The sequence below is a fragment of the Rosa chinensis genome, chromosome 3 (assembly GCF_002994745.2).
Source record: "Rosa chinensis cultivar Old Blush chromosome 3, RchiOBHm-V2, whole genome shotgun sequence".
NCBI lineage: Eukaryota > Viridiplantae > Streptophyta > Magnoliopsida > Rosales > Rosaceae > Rosa > Rosa chinensis.
The window spans coordinates 25,645,120-25,661,332 of record NC_037090.1 but is presented as its reverse complement, the minus strand read 5'-3'; the positions used below and the strand labels follow the sequence as shown (position 1 = coordinate 25,661,332).

The 16,213-nt window shown below is 40.0% G+C and overlaps 2 long non-coding RNA genes across 13 annotated transcripts; both read right to left on the bottom strand.

The window, feature by feature from the left end:
* Positions 1-692: 692 nt before the first annotated feature.
* LOC112192769 lies at positions 693-2,424 on the bottom strand. The gene is made up of 2 exons (XR_005808839.1): positions 2,363-2,424; positions 693-888 (listed from the first exon to the last, which is right to left on the bottom strand). It is a non-coding gene; the product is annotated as an uncharacterized LOC112192769 (long non-coding RNA).
* A 9,407-nt stretch (positions 2,425-11,831) lies between these two features.
* LOC112191498 lies at positions 11,832-15,308 on the bottom strand. Of its 12 annotated transcripts, none has more exons than XR_002932973.2 (8): positions 15,139-15,308; positions 15,011-15,059; positions 14,763-14,859; positions 14,550-14,661; positions 14,048-14,172; positions 13,866-13,954; positions 12,343-13,493; positions 11,832-12,201 (listed from the first exon to the last, which is right to left on the bottom strand). It is a non-coding gene; the product is annotated as an uncharacterized LOC112191498 (long non-coding RNA). The 12 variants fall into 12 exon arrangements; XR_002932977.2 differs by having other exon boundaries at positions 13,866-13,950; XR_002932975.2 differs by having other exon boundaries at positions 14,048-14,135.
* Between the last annotated feature and the right edge of the window lie 905 nt (positions 15,309-16,213).

The window sequence follows — 16,213 nt, the reverse complement described above, 5'->3', positions numbered from 1 at the left end:
CGTCGTTTATACCATATACTTTTCAGGCATGAATATCAGAAATACAAGGCTCACTTGCCACTAGAAAACACCCCCAACAACACTCAGGCAGGATGCCGATACCTCACACAGATGCATGTCCCACTTACTCCCAAACGAGCAAGCTCATGCTTGCTATATCGAGAAGCCCAAACCTCCCCACATTGGAAATGAGAGGAACCCTGTTCCCTAAACTCATTATAAATAAACATCTCCATTGCCATCTAAAAGTAAGTGTCCATTATCTCATTCCTAATTGTCAACATCTTATATCGATACTGATTTAGGCATCAGAGAGTTATAGGCCGACAACTCTGGTCTACCCCCTGACTTTTGCTCGTCTTGACAAGTTGACAAGAACCCCATTCCCCGAACTCATTATAAATAGACATCTCCAATGCCATCTAAAAATAAGTGTCTACTATCCCTTTCCTAGTTGTCAACATCTTATATCAATACTGACTTAGGGCGGCAACCCCGGTCTAACCCCTGACCTTTGCTCATCTTGACAGGTTGACAAGAGGTAATAGTGATAGTAAGGTATCAACCCGTGATTCGATCTGTTGGCTTACATCATCTTGATTACTGTCACACCCCGAATTTTGAAATAAGGATTCAAATCTGGAACATGACTAATAACAATACAAATAACGTTCTGAATTTTTCTCTCAGAAACAACCACTAGTTTACACCTCTTAGTATTACATAAACCAAATCCTCGAGCTACTTATTACAGCACACTCTCACCAAATCAAATTGTAAAACTCAAATGAGTATAATTCTCCTCACAAAATAATTGCTGTAAATCTAATACTAGTACTCTAAACTGCACGATCACTGCCTGATTCTCCTGACCTGTGAGATTACCCGCTACACAATTTGAATAGTGTACCGGGATTGCAACAACACCAAACCCGGTAAGCTTTTTGCAAAGCTCGTGAGTAAACAAGAAAGAACTGTTGATTTATTTAATTACAATTATTATAACTCAAGTAAACAATCAACACACTCACAAGATAACTCCAAAAATCATATAACATAAAAGTAGGTATTTTTCGATACTCTCTTTTAAAACTCAATCAGCAAATATTGCATCATTAATATGTGAAATAACATTAAAGCAATGCATACTTAATTTTCTTTTTACCAACACCTTCACATATTCGAAATATATCATGGATAGATATTTGATCAATTTCACATAACACCTTCACATATTCAAAATATATCATAGATAGATATTTGATCAATTTCACATAACACCTTCACATATTCAAAATATATCATGGATAGATATTTGATCAATTTCACATAACACCTTCACATATTCAAAATATATCATGGATAGATATTTGATCAATTTCAGTCTTTTTAGTGAATTTTCAGATTAACTGGTAACAAGTCACAAATCCACATGCTAGGGACCGACGTACTATTCCCATAGCATGGGACAACCAGGTTGACTGGTATCAAATCACAAATCCACGTACTAGGGACCGACGTACTATTCCCAAAGTACGGGTAAGCCGCAGCATACCAAGGACACAACCAAGGCATGTATACTCAAAGTAAGCACCCTTCCTAAGAGTATAATAGTGCACTATCTGAAGGGACTAGGGCCCACAGCTTAACAACCACGCAGCACCCCCACGAAGCATAACCACGCAGCACCCCCACGAAGAATAACCACGAAGCACCACAAAGCACATTTACCAGTAATTCACTTAAACACGGGGTTGTTGTAATCACCCGGCTTCATAATTATATTTTTCAGCCATAATCAATTTCTCAACATACAATCTTTATAGGTTTTAGATTGTATAAATGTATATGTACACCCATATAAAGAGACATATTATTTCAAGACAATTCTTTACTTCTTAAAATAATTTCCACATATTCATAATTGGCCATATAAAATAGCTTTCACATCACATGATCAACATTTCATTATTCAACAATTAAATAGCTTACACAACATTATTCAACATTTCATTATTCAACAATTAAATGGGAGATTAAATGGGAGATTATTCAACAATTCTCAATCATTTCATCATATCAATCACACGCCAATCAACATATATATATTTCACGTAAATATATATATACGTAATCATCCGCTCAGGAATGACTACTAATACCAACTATAGTTTAAGTATAAAAACCGTGAAATTCTTTTGTATAATAAAATCATTTTACTTACCCATGGACCGTAGTTGATCAAGTCCATATGATTTAAAACAAATATTTATTCCATAAATATTTTCACACAATTTCCACAAAAAAATAGAGTAATTAAATTTATTCGGTTCGTAATATGAACCATGTGAGGTTTACTCACCTCTAATCCAGCTGCGTCTTCTAAAAAGTCGAATATATCAATATTCCGAACGCTCGTCAACTCAAACCGTCAAGTACCTAATCAAGTATGGTCTTTGCTTAGTAAACGAAACACGAAATAACCTTAAACGACGATCCAACGGTCGGATTCGAAAATAAAGACGATCCAACGGTCGGATTCGAAAATAAAGACGATCCAACGGTCGGATCGAAATTATATGATGATCCAACGGTCGGATCCTCACGGATCGCCCTTAGGATCATCCTCCAAAATTATCACGAAGATCCAACGGTCGGATCTTCCTGAATCGTCCTTATAAACATCTCCACAAAATTTCATGAAAATCCGACGGTCGGATTCTCATGAATCGCCTTCCGAATCACTATTTCACAATTATACGAAGATCCAACGGTCGGATCTTCGCCCGTGACCTCACAAAGTCATCGGGACAGTCATACGATCATCATATTAAAATTTGAAGTAAAACCGATGGTCTGATCTTCACAGATCGTAAACCGAAGATAAAACGTAAAAACGTTAAATAGTAACGTCAAAACGTAAATCCACTATTTATCAACTTTTTCTAAAATAATCATATAATATATCAAAACGCTCGTATGGATGCATAGATGAATAAACTGAAAACAGAACACAAAAATACGGCTGGACGCGCCGCCACGCGCCGCCACAAGCGGCGGTCAAACCGGCGGTCAACGCCGGGCCAACCACCTCCGATGCAAAAGTCGTCAACTACAAACTTCTTCAAAATAAAAGGGTGATCAACTTTCATACCTGGAGCTAAGCGAGATTCGGTCTAGATCGCCCTAGATCAAGCTTTGAAGTTTGGATTAATCTGGAGCGTCTGATCCAAACCCAGATTCAATCAGAACCGTCGAAAAAGTCAAACCATGATCTAGCGTTCTATACACAAAATCGTGATGAAAGACTTACATGGGGACGATCAGGGGGAGGAGGAGATCACGAAAATGGGAAGGATCGGCCCATGCATCGCCGGAAAAGTGGTTTTCCGGCCGGGTCCGATTCTCTCGTCTGGGCTCCTTCGATCCACGTCTGGGGGCAGCGGCGAAGCAAACCAACACCGGAGGGAGGCTCGGCGTGGGGCGGCGATCCCAGGGGAGCCCGGGTCCGGGGCCGAAGGAGGCCGGAGGGGGGAGAAATCCCCGGGTCGGGTCGGCGGGTCTGCCGGCCTGGGACGGGTTTCGAGCGAGAGAGAGAGAGGGGGGGAGGGACTGTTCCGCAAAAACAGATTTTTTTCGTCCTTATGAAAAAAATCAGAAAATTTCCCTATTTATAGAAAAATCCCAAATTTCAAATATTCATAACTTATTCATACGAACTCCGAATATTGCGTTCCACATATGCACGCGATCGTATCGACAAGCTCTACATCTTTCATGAAGGAAATTTTCTCAAATTCGGTACGCATAAAAAGTCACTTTTTGAGACCGCCCCTAAATAACGTTCGATTTCGAAATAAAACCGTTCGAACTACTTCCACAACTTCTCCAAGCTTCGCACTCGCTCCTATTACCGTAAAATCAAATATACAAATCCATGGAATTTAATTTGGATTTTTCGGGGTATTACAATTACACCACAGAAACACAGGCATTTTGGTATGAATATAGTCGATCAGTAGAAGAAATTAAGGCCGTTACAAAATAAGGTCACCAAAATGACCTTATACTATATATTTGTTAATCACATGCACGCGGCACACTTCTTCTAGCTCCACCCAATCAATCTCAACAATCACTGTCATGGTGGATTAAACTTGCCGAAACATTCTCGAAATTCAATTCCTAGCATATGCAATACGAGTTCACCTTCTTAGAAATTATCTATATCACAAGTACCATTCACAAACAAAATTGGTGAAAACGTGGACCAATAAAAAAAATTTATTGACGTGGATTGTGTCAGACACAATCAACATTCAACACACGAACAAATATTCGATGGAAAAAATACGTGGTATCGATAATTTTCATCAGGAGATGTCCAAAAAAAGTTTGTCATGAATCTATATAATGATGTTATTTGTGTCCAAAAAAATAAAAAATAAACCTTTATAATTACATTCAAGTATATTAAGTTTCCCTAATCAATATAGATGCAAATACAATATCCATATTGTAACAGGAATAGAATCTAATCAAGGAGGAGTTGGGGCAGTTATCAGAGACAAAAATAGTACTTTCTTAGCTACTATTGCACGTCCATTTCCCTTTACTCTTTCTGCTTTACATATGGAGTTAGAGGCTATGAGAGTAGGCATGTTACTTGTATACACCAAGGCATGTCCCATGTCGATATTGAGACGGATTATGCAGCGGTTGTATCTGCATTAAAGGGAGACCTAGAGGACCTGTCAGATGTTGGAAATATTGTTGAGGATTGTAAAGACTACTTGAGGGCTATTCCTTTTGGTACCTTGCAATCCATTTACCGTGAAGCAAATGGTGTAACTCATAGGATAGCGTACATTGCTAGTTCTGCTTACTTGGATAAGTATTGGTTAGAGGAGGCACCTGTGATTATCCAGGATGTCCTCTATGAGGATTTTTGTAGTAGTACTCGAGATGAAGGTTATATGTCCCCCTCAGAGTAGAATCATCATTCAATTATTAAAATATTCAGGAGTGGGGCTGAGCCTCCCAGTCTGGCTAGGCGTTCCAAACCTCTTCAAAAAAAAAAAAAAAAAGATTAGAATCTATTAACAATCTTATTAATTCTAAAGTTACTAATAAACTTATTATTGTAATTAATTACTTTATATAAATAATGATGTATCAGTTTTAGGGAATCAGAATTTGAGGGAAAATCGCTGTGTATTCTCATCGACATAAACCGCTACTATTGCAAATCCGGAACTTATCCTTTTTATGAACACACATGGGCATAGTTCATTATTGACATATCCCTTTCCAATCAAGTAGTCACTTAGATGGTTATACCACATCCATCCGGATTGTTTCAATCCATATAGTGATCGTTTCAACCTTATAGCAAACGCGCTCCGTGGTTTAGAGCCACTTGATTTGGGTAACTGAATTCCATCTAGAATCTTCATATATATCTTTGTATCAAGATCCCCATATAGATACGCAGTAACCACATCCATAAGCTGCATGTTCAGTTTTTCGGAAACTACCAAACTGACAAGGTAGCGGAACGTTATGACGTCCATTACCGGAGAATATGTCTCCTCGTAGTCGATTCCAGGGCGTTGTGAGAAGCCTTGCGCCACAAGGCGAGCTTTGTACCTTACAATCTCGTTTCTCTCATTACGCTTTCTAACGAATATCCATTTGTGACCAACTGGTTTGGTGTTGGGTGGTATTGGTACGACTTTACCAAATACCGCTCTTTTCGCTAGAGAATCAAGTTCTGCGTGGATCACACCTTTCCATTTTGGCCAATCAGCTCTACGTTGGCATTCATCAACGGAGCGTGGTTCGATGTCATCGGTCTCAATAATCTCACATGCCATTGAATACGCGAATACATCATCAATGATGATGGAATTTCTTTCCCACATCCCATGTAGACTAGTGTAATTCACAGAGATCTCTACGTTCTCAGGGATAGGTTCTGACATTGAGGCGTCCCTCAATGATGTCTCTTGGACATAATCATAATCCTAAACATTCTCATGGGACGGATTTTGAGTATCGATGATCAAAGGATTTGTTTGTGCCTTATTCGCTCTCTTTCTAGGGCGAGTATCCTTCGAACCAATTGGTCTACCGCTCTTCCTTGCGGGACCTGCGGCCATAGACGCCACATCATTTCCATGCTGGGCAATGGCGCCCCTCCTGGTGTCACAAGAGTGGCGTTATGTCCAGTATTTGGGACATCGATCCTTGCAGACACGTTTGCAGCAGGTATGTGTGATCTCGTCACTTTGGAAACATCAGAAAACGCATCAGGCAGAGTGTCTGCTACGTTCTGGAGCTCGATTATTCGTCGCACTTCAAGTTCGGACTGTGCGGTACGGGTATCTAGATGAGACATAGTGGGGACAGACCACGACAACTCCTGTCAATCCTGTTGAACATCTGTGTTCTTAACGATGGGAAGACTGTCTCATCAAAGTGACAATCCGCAAATCTTACTGTAAAAAGATCGCCTGCCAAGGATTCCAGGTGGCGGACGATAGTTGGAGATTCATAGCCAACATAGATGCCCATTCGTCGTTGTGGACCTATCTTAGTACGCTGTGGCGGCGTAATAGGCACATAGATGGCACACCCAAAAATGCGTAAGTGCGAGATATCAGGCTCGTACCCAGTCACTAGCTGTAACGCAAAGAAAGATTGGGTGGCAGTGGGTAGTAGACGAATTAGAGTCGCTGCATGCAATATTGCATATCCCCATGCAGAAACAGGGAGATTGGTGCGCAAAACCAATGTTCGCGCTATCAGCTGTAATCGTTTGATAGCGGCTTCTGCGAGACCATTTTGGGTATGAACATGGGGAACTGGATGCTCTACATCAATCCCCAGTGACATGCAACAGTCATCAAACATTTTCGATGTAAACTCCCCAGCATTATCAAGTCTAATTGACTTAATGGGATGGTCAGGGTAGTGAGCCCGTAGATGGATAATCTAGGCAAGGAGTTTAGCATAAGCAGCATTTCGAGTGGACAATAGCGAGACATGTGACCAGCGTGTCGACGCATCAACCAATACCATAAAGTATTTAAAAGGTCCGCATGATGGTTGAATTGGTCCACAGATATCCCCTTGGATTCTCTGTAAGAACGGAATGAGTATTTTAGGATCCTTTGCGTAGGACGGTCTCGGTCCTAATTTCCTGAAGGAACAGGCTTTGCAAAAGGAGCGAGGGGCCTTAGAAGCAACTAATGAGGATTTTGGTTGGGTCTGAGCTTCTGTAGCACTATTAGTAGCAAAGTATGTGACTACATCTCCCACCATGGCGTCATGGCCATTGGGAGGAACAACCATGGCGTCATGCTCATGGTTGGCGCCTTTGGTGGTGTCATCACATGGGACTTTGGCGGCCCTATGACGCCCCAAGACGGCTGCTGCGCCATATGCTGCAATTGTTGTGGTCTTGCTAAGTCTAGGAATTAATATTCGATTCTTGCTTCTTCTCACTCTGAAGAATGGATGTCCGTGTGAAGTCTTTAGTATACGGTCCGTGTGAAGTCTTTAGTATACGGAGTATCATATCACAACCAGGATGTCCTAGTCAGTCATGCCAAAGACAATATGTGTCTGAATCCAAGAGATCTTCTCTTATGACATTATTGGATTCAATAGGTCGAATTGTAGTGACATAAAGTCCACTAGATTGACACATAAGCTTCTCTAAGATGCGCTTTCGTCTGCAATCATTAGAGGTAATGCAAAAGAACTCTTTTCCTTTGTCATTATGCGTTTCCGCCTGGAATCTGTGGCTCTTATATCTTTGAAGCTCAATAAGGTTCGATTTGCCTTAGGAGCGTAGAGAGCTTCAGTGACTTTAATCAAGGTGCCATTTGGCAATAGAAATTTGGCCATTCTATGTCCTTGAACTAAACCTAATGGCCCAGCCATCGTAGTCACAAAGGAATATGTAGGCAACATCTCTAAGAATAATTGCCTATGTCGTAGAATGGGGTGCGTAGTCACACTATCCGCAAGACATTGTAGTTCATCCATTCCTAAAAGAAAAGCTCGTGTTTAAAAAGGAGTTATAAAGAAAGGAACTCAACTTTTATTAATAAGCCAAACGGAATTACATCATCGTTTATTTAACCAAAGAAAATCTAATCCAATAGACTAGCTAATGCAAAACAATGGTAGTCATCCAACTCCTTTCGGTAATTTCAATGCAAATGTGACCAGGTGAGTAGAGAGATGTCAGTGGAGCAAAGCTCGCTTAAGTACCACTAATCTCAAAACTTTCCTAGACAACACACTTACAAGGAGTACGCCTACTTTGAAGAAAGGTTAAGCCATTGGCATCTACTAAGAATAATATGGCAATTGCCTACATCTCTTGGAAATTAAAAAGACTTAATCAAAATTGCCAGTTTCTGGGTCTTGATTCTTGTAGTCTTCCACCCTTAGATCGAGGTCGCCATCTTGATCTTCTTGTTCCATGTAATTTGCTTCTCTTGCTTCACGATACGTCTTGTATGCGTTTGCAACATTGTGGGGTGCTTTACATGCTTTGGCCCAATGTTTAGTTGATCCACATCGAAAACAAACATCATTATGGTCAGGCTCCCTTGATCGAGGTGCCTTTGGGGCGCGATTTGGACGACCATTGCTCTTGGTGGCGTTACCACCATGGTCGGAGGCTCCGCCTCTCTCTCTCTTCATACGTTGACCTCCACAGTTTTGTGCACGCCTCTCTATGTGATTTCCTTCCTCTTTAGGGCGAGAATATGGACCAGAACGTCCAAAATTGTCTCTACTTTTAGGGTTTCGCTCCTTGCGTCCTCCGTTGGGGGCGCGACTATAGTTAGACTCTGGAATAAACTATAGTTATATATATATATATATATATATATAAACACACACACACAAATATAAATCTATATGTGTGTGTGTGTATATATATATATTTATAAACACACACACAAATATCTACATATATATATATATATATATAATATTTTACGGGCTTTTACAGGCCTGGCTTAGCTTGCCTTTGGCGGGCAGGGCCTCCTGGCCAGGTCGGGTTTTTGCGGGCTTTTGGCGGGCCGGCCCACTACCCACAGAAGCGGGCTTTTGCGGGCTTTTTAACGGGCTGGGCCGGGCTTTTAGCCCTCAGGGCCGGCGGGCCTCCATCGGCCCACTTGATCCGCGGGCTTTTTGATGAGGCATAGTCTCAACTTAGCATACAAATCACAATTATACGATGATCCAAAAGTCGGATCCTCACGGATTGCCTTTTGAATCATCTTTTCACAACTATACGATGATCCAACGGTCAGATCCTCACGGATCGCCCTTAGGATCATCCTCTCAAAATTATATGAAGATCCAACAGTTGGATCGTCCCAGATCGCCTTTAGAATCATCCTTACAATCTCATACGACGATCCAATAGTCAGATCCTCACGAATCGGCCTTAGGATCATCCTCTCAAAATTATACGGAGATCCAACGGTCAGATCGTGCCAGATCGCATGTAGAATCATCCTCTCAAAATTATATGAAGATCCAACGGTCGGATCGTCCCAGATCGCCTTTACAATCATCCTCACAAAATTATACTACGATCCAACGGTCGGATCCTCAAGGATCCCCATTAGGATCACCCTCTCAAAATTATACTAAGATCCAACGGTCAGATCCTCATGGATCGCCCTTAGGATCATCCTTTCAAAATTATACGAAGATCCAACGGTTGGATCGTCCTGGATCGCCTTTAGAATCATCCTCACAAAATTATACAATGATCCAACGGTCAGATTCTCACAGATCGCCGGTAGGATCATCCTCTCAAAATTATATGAAGATCCAACGGTTGGATCGTCCCTGATCACCTGTAGAATCATCCTCACAAAATTATACTACAATCCAACCGGCGGATCCTCATGGATAGCCTTTTGAATCGTCTTTTAACAATTATATGATGATCAAGCGGTCGGATCACAGGTGATACTACGATCAATATATCAAATCTACAAGTAGATCGGACGGCTTGATCCTCACAGATCAAACCCCATTTATGCCAATATATCGAAACTACATTTCGTAACAATTGAAACTACATATTGAAATCTACCACGTTCTCAACCCTAGATGCCGGAGTAGCCAATCTCCGGCCAGATTGCTGGGTTGAAAGGAGAGAGAAGAATCAGAGAGAGAGCAGAGAAGAATCAGAGAGAGAAGAGAAGTGAATGGAGTTTGGGTATTGGGTAAATTTTATGTATCCGTGGGTAATACCCATACCCACCCGTTTCTATAATGGGTATTTTATAAAATACCCACCCAAACTTCATAAATGAGTACCCATACCCATAAAAAAAAAATTCATATGGAATAAATACCCACGGGTACCCATACCCATGGGTTAAAATGTCATCCCTACCCCAGCTATACACAGCACGGTGTTATAAGTCTTGGTTGTGTGACAGAACCCTTCTTTCAGCTCCACCCAATCAAAGAACCTTAAACCCAAATGTGGCACTTTAAAGCACCTCTTCAGAACTTTGTCAACAATCTGTGGATCTAACTGAAAACCCAACTCATCTAACCGTTCCTCCATCAAAACCAAACCATCTTCCGTCCTGACAATCTTCGAAACCTCACGAACTACTGGGCTAACATCAGTTTCAGCTACATCTTCCTTTTCTTCCGGTGCATCAACCTTATCATTTCCACAAAGAGTTGCTGTGCAAGGTGTGCTCTCTTCCCCAACCTCACCAACCCCAAGATGGGTTTTTTTTTTTCGGAAATAAAAAACCCAGATGGGGTTTCATCCGCAGTGACATTTTCAGCCCCTAAAATCTCAGTAATCGTACTGAACAGCGATCCAAACGAGCTGGGTTCTTCTTGGTGTTGTTTCAAGCGGGCTTTGTTGCGCTTAGATGGCTTGGCGAGCGTCGCAAAGTTATCAATCTTATGAAAGTTAGACAATCGGAAATGAAGGTTTTGGAGGTTGAGCTCCAACACAGGGACTGTAATTTGGTGGATAAGCCTCGCATGCCTATTGCTTTACAATTCTCTAATAAGAAATGAAATACCTAACACAAATCAACTTGCATAAGGAAGGGAGTGATCGGGAAATATCAGCCGACATTGAAATGGCCGATATCTCCGGTTCTGAGGGAGGTGGCGAGCTCGTCAGCAACGGTCAAGCAAGAGGAGACCCAGCCGGTGAGAGCCAACCAGACCATCTCGGCCATCCAAAGAGTCATGTCCCATGGCATTGCCATCTCTGTCTCTCTGTCTCTGCTCTTTGGTCTCTTTCCTTTCCTCTCAAAAGTCCAATTTTGCGAGAGCTCTTTGTTGGGCTACGCATCCTAATTAATTGAATGGAAACACATAAAATAAGCACCCAGTTTGGTTCTTTCCTGGCTCTACAAGCATGGAAGCTCGTGGCCTAGTGGATAAGGCGTCTTACTTCTAATCCGACGATTCTGGGGGCTCGAATCCTGCCGAGAGTGTTTTATTCTTGTTTGGTTTTTAATATTATGCGTCCGAAATTTGGATTTGCTTCAAGAAGTTTTCGTAAAATTTTATTGTTCTTGAAGGAGATTCAAAATCTTCTTTTTTCCATTGAATTGAAGAAACACCAAACCAGACATGAAGGGAAAAAAAATTATATTTTTCTATTTCAAATTTTAAATCAGAATTGCACAAATACCTAGGGTTTTTTTGTAAACCAAAAAAAAAAAAATACAGGTCTTGAGATGGCAGCACTCCCCTAACAATATAATCCTACACTTGCCTAACATATTTAATTTGACCTGTACAAGATGTTTGGATGCCCTCGCAATCTACCAATACCCAATTTCTTGTATGACAAAACCTAACATCTGTTAGTTTATTACCGATACAGGTCAATTCTGGTCGAACATTATGTGAAACTTTGATGCCCTTAAGAATATCCTCGGTTTTGTATAGTGTATTTGGCTCAAATTGCTTACCCTTACCCATCACCTCGTCAAACTTGAGTTGCTCCCACAGGTAAAGTGCTTTCATTAGGTAATCCGTAGAAGTTGGTAATAAATCTACGATACATGAACCGTGTTTGTTATATTCATGTTCCCAAAATTTAACGTTTGGCCACGTAGCCGAAAGACTCGACCAAGCTTTATCGAGTGCCTTTGTAATTTTTTGACTAATCTGATAAGAAGAAATTGTAAAAGATAATTATATATAATTTATTAAACATAGGGTAGGTAAAATTGAATGAAATTGCATTTTGAATGCAAAATCCCTCAAAAAAGAACTGTTTAGGAAATAAATGAATAACAAAAAAATTACCTTAGGGTCAAATGGAGGAAATGATTGACACGATTGAACTGGCACATACTTATACCTTTGTGGAGATGGCCCTACAAGTGGATCAAGTTTTTCTGCCCAAATACCATGTATGCCCCAGGGAGCCTTGCCTTTTAAGGTCGAAGGATTCTGTAGGACCATAAAGAGAATATCGTAAATTTGTTGGTTTTGTTGTGCTGGTAGAGTGGGCAAAAAACACAACAAAAAAACAAGAAAGTAAGTGAGTTCCATCTCTATCCTTGTATCAAAAGAAGATTTGAAAAAGAACAAATACGTTTTGGTGGTCAGCTAGCTAGTGCATGCATTTATATAATAATCTGACTGTGGAGTTCAATCCTAAATTGCATGATCAACCTATCTCTTCCAATTAGGTGAGCATTGTCTTCGGTGCCATTCACGCTTCCTCAACACACTCATGTAAAATCTCTTGAATTTGGCATATACTAGCATAAGTTCACTGTTTATTTTAAATTATTTTAAACCTCTTCCATTCACTAAAACAGCAGCAGCCACAGTCTTTTTCCGTTTCTTCTCTTCCACCGACTACTAGGGGTGGGTTCGCTTCATATCGGTTCAATTTTGAGCCCAAATCAACAACCAAACTTATATTTCAGTTCAGTTCGATTTTCCATTTTTGAGTCTAAAACCGAGCCCCGTATCGACAGTCTGGTTCGGTTCAGTCAGGTCTCAGTTCGGTTTTTTTTTTTTTGGAATTAAAAATTATTTAATAATGGTGTTTTTTTTCCCTCTGCCTATTCGATAATTTAGTTCTCTCTCTTTTTCTAGCCTTCTAAGCCCCTTACTCACCCTATTTTCTACTAACAAAAATTACTCCAATTGCTATAGTTCTCTCTTTTTGCTGCCCTTTTAGACCCCTTACTCACCCAATTTTCTACTTACAAAATTACTCAGGAAACTAGGAAGAATTCAAGGCCATTGGAGCCTTTTTGATATAATAAAAAAAATAAAAAGACAAATGAGCAAAACATTAACCAACACAAAATTGAAAGACATAAAAAATAAAAACAAAAAAAATTAATCCCTGTTCTGTTCGTCCAATTACTTTATGCTTCTTCTGGGTTTCAAAAAGTCCAGATATAAGGTTTGGAGTTCTAACAAGACTCCAAAATGCCCTGCATTCAAAAAGTCCAGCTTATTATTAGGCTGCAATAGCACATAAATGTCATACTATTCAAAAAGTCCAGCTTATTATTAGGCTGCAATAGCACATAAATGTCATACTATCAAACAGAAATATAGATAAGGCCACATACATGGAACCTCAAGATGGTTTATGAAGATTAAACATGTAGATAACTTGAAAATGGATATACAGGTAGGACAAGTTATTGTAAGCAATAGCTCTACATGGAACCTCAAGATGGCTTATGAAGATTAAACAAAAAGGCAACTCTTTCTCCATTTCTATATAATAACAAAATGGAAGTAATCATAGGGGAAAGATATTTATCACTTTGCTAAAGCAAAAGAATCAATTGATTTACCTGGGAAAGGAGCAGTCAACCCAACCGAGACCCTTTCATTCGGCACAACACCTCAGACCATCTTTAACAATCCCAACAACTCCATCTTCCTTGCAACCCACAAAATAATATCATCAATTGCAAATAATCAAGACATAATTATGTAAATTCATAGATCAAGAAGAAAAATATGCAAACTTTACCTGTGAAAGAAGCAGTCAACCCAATGAGCCTTTCATTTGGCACAACACCTCAGAGGCTCAGACCCATCATTAACAATCTCAGCAGCTCCTGCGAGTAAAATACATATAATAATCAAGTTGGATACCTGCGAGTAAAATACATATAATAATCAAGTTGATGATAATAACTAAAAGACTTCATAATACAAAAGACAAAAGACATGAGAAATAAATAGGAGTACGTGTGATACATTTGTTCATTTAAGAAAGAAAGAATAATGAGGATCCAACTCCATATTATATATATATATATATATATATATATATATTTATGTATGTCACCGCAGTTATGTACTTGGGAAAAGAATGTAAAGCACATCAAAACTGAAGATATAAGGAACTGCAGTCTGGATAAATATGATATGAGAAGGGTAAAGACTATTATAGGACGAACTCTAAACTAACCACAACACCGTAAAAGAATCAAAGACTGAACATAAAGCTTAATGGGCATAGGAAGAACCTTCCTTCCCTAAGTTTGCACGCAATACCAGTAGCAGTGTAGCGCCCACTCCAGATCACTCTTAAATCTTTGAAATTGCACACAGAACATGATCAGATCTGGACTCTTTCTCCTGAAATGACATGGTGAAACAATTATTGAGTTATAACTAAAATTATGTTACAGAATTAGAGCCATATTCAGTAGTATGTTTCTTTTTGATCGGTGCTTCACCTTTTGCCCAGATCAGCCTCTGGTCTTCCAGAGTCCCAGAGAAAACCTACTTCCCAGGCCTGACGAGGCCAACTAAAGGAAGTTTAGACACCGATCTCTGCACCAACAAAACAGATCTAGGATTACCATCGACAATATCATATCGATTGAACAATCTTTAATTGAATTTTCGTTCAAGTAACATTCCTTGGCAACAAAGCTCGGAAAGGAACAAGACGTGATACAAGATATCCAAATATGATACATACTTCGATATAATAGGCCCAGGCTTTTCAGCTCTTCACTCTCCTCTTTTCCCTAACCAAATCAAGAACAAATTTCAGTAAACAACAAGTGTGTTCTGGCAACGAATTAGAGAAGCACAGAGTGTTATTACCTCAGGCTTGGATTGTTTCAGCAGCAGCATATGGTTTTGCTCATCCAATAACAGATAAGGATCGACTGCACCAAACAATCATGGCTCGTCTCCAGCCTCCTATTGCGCATAATAAGCTTGCTTGTGAAGAGAGGAAAAGAGGCAGAAGCTGCAGAACCGCAGAAGAGACTTGGCTCGTGCGGCTGTGAGAGTGAGTATTTATATCGCGAAATTTTAAGGGTTTCTGAGATAAGACAGAAAACGACGTCGTTTTTCTTAATCCGGTTTGATTCGGTTTTGAGCGGTTTTTGACCCCTAAAAACCAAAAAGGCAAAAACCGAACCGAACCGGTTCGGTTCAATTCTGTTTTATTCATTTCGGTTATGTTTTTCTTCGGTGCAGTTTTTTCGGCTTCGGTTCAGCTTTCGGCTCGATTTTTTTTGGTTTTCGGTTCCGCGAACCCACCCGTACCGACTACCACTGCTTCAGTTTGCCCTTTCAACATGCAGACTTCAAATTATAGATTTTATGGTTATGATTTGAATTTTGGAGTGGTATCAGTAGCGTAATGGTAGGATAGAAACAGTGTATACGGGCTTTCATTACTGCCTGTTGAGCTATGTGGAAGAGCATAAATAGGGTTTTTTCTTCGAGTAATGCTAGAAGAGTTTTACTTACTGATCTGACAACGAGTAGTGATTGTAGGGTGGGTAGTTTGACAATTGACATGACACATAACCTCTTACACCAGTTTATGAGCTAAACATGTAATCGACGAGCATCTAGCAATTTTTACTTTTCTGAAGTGTCTTGCAGAGCATGAGAGAAGTCGAGAGATTTTAAACTCTGAATCCTAATATAGCTTCTACGAGTTGTGATTGTCATGAGTTACAACTCACATTAACTATATAAGTATGAACCACTGCAAGTGACCTAGTTTTTCTTGCCTAGTTTAGTTGTGCTCCACAACCTAGGTTCGAACCCCGAAACTGTTAAAGTGGTCAGACACTGTGCTACAATGCACAGTTGGAGCATTTCACATGCGCCGAAAGGGGTTATCTTGGGGGTTCCTCTTGACAAAGTAAAAAAAAAAAAA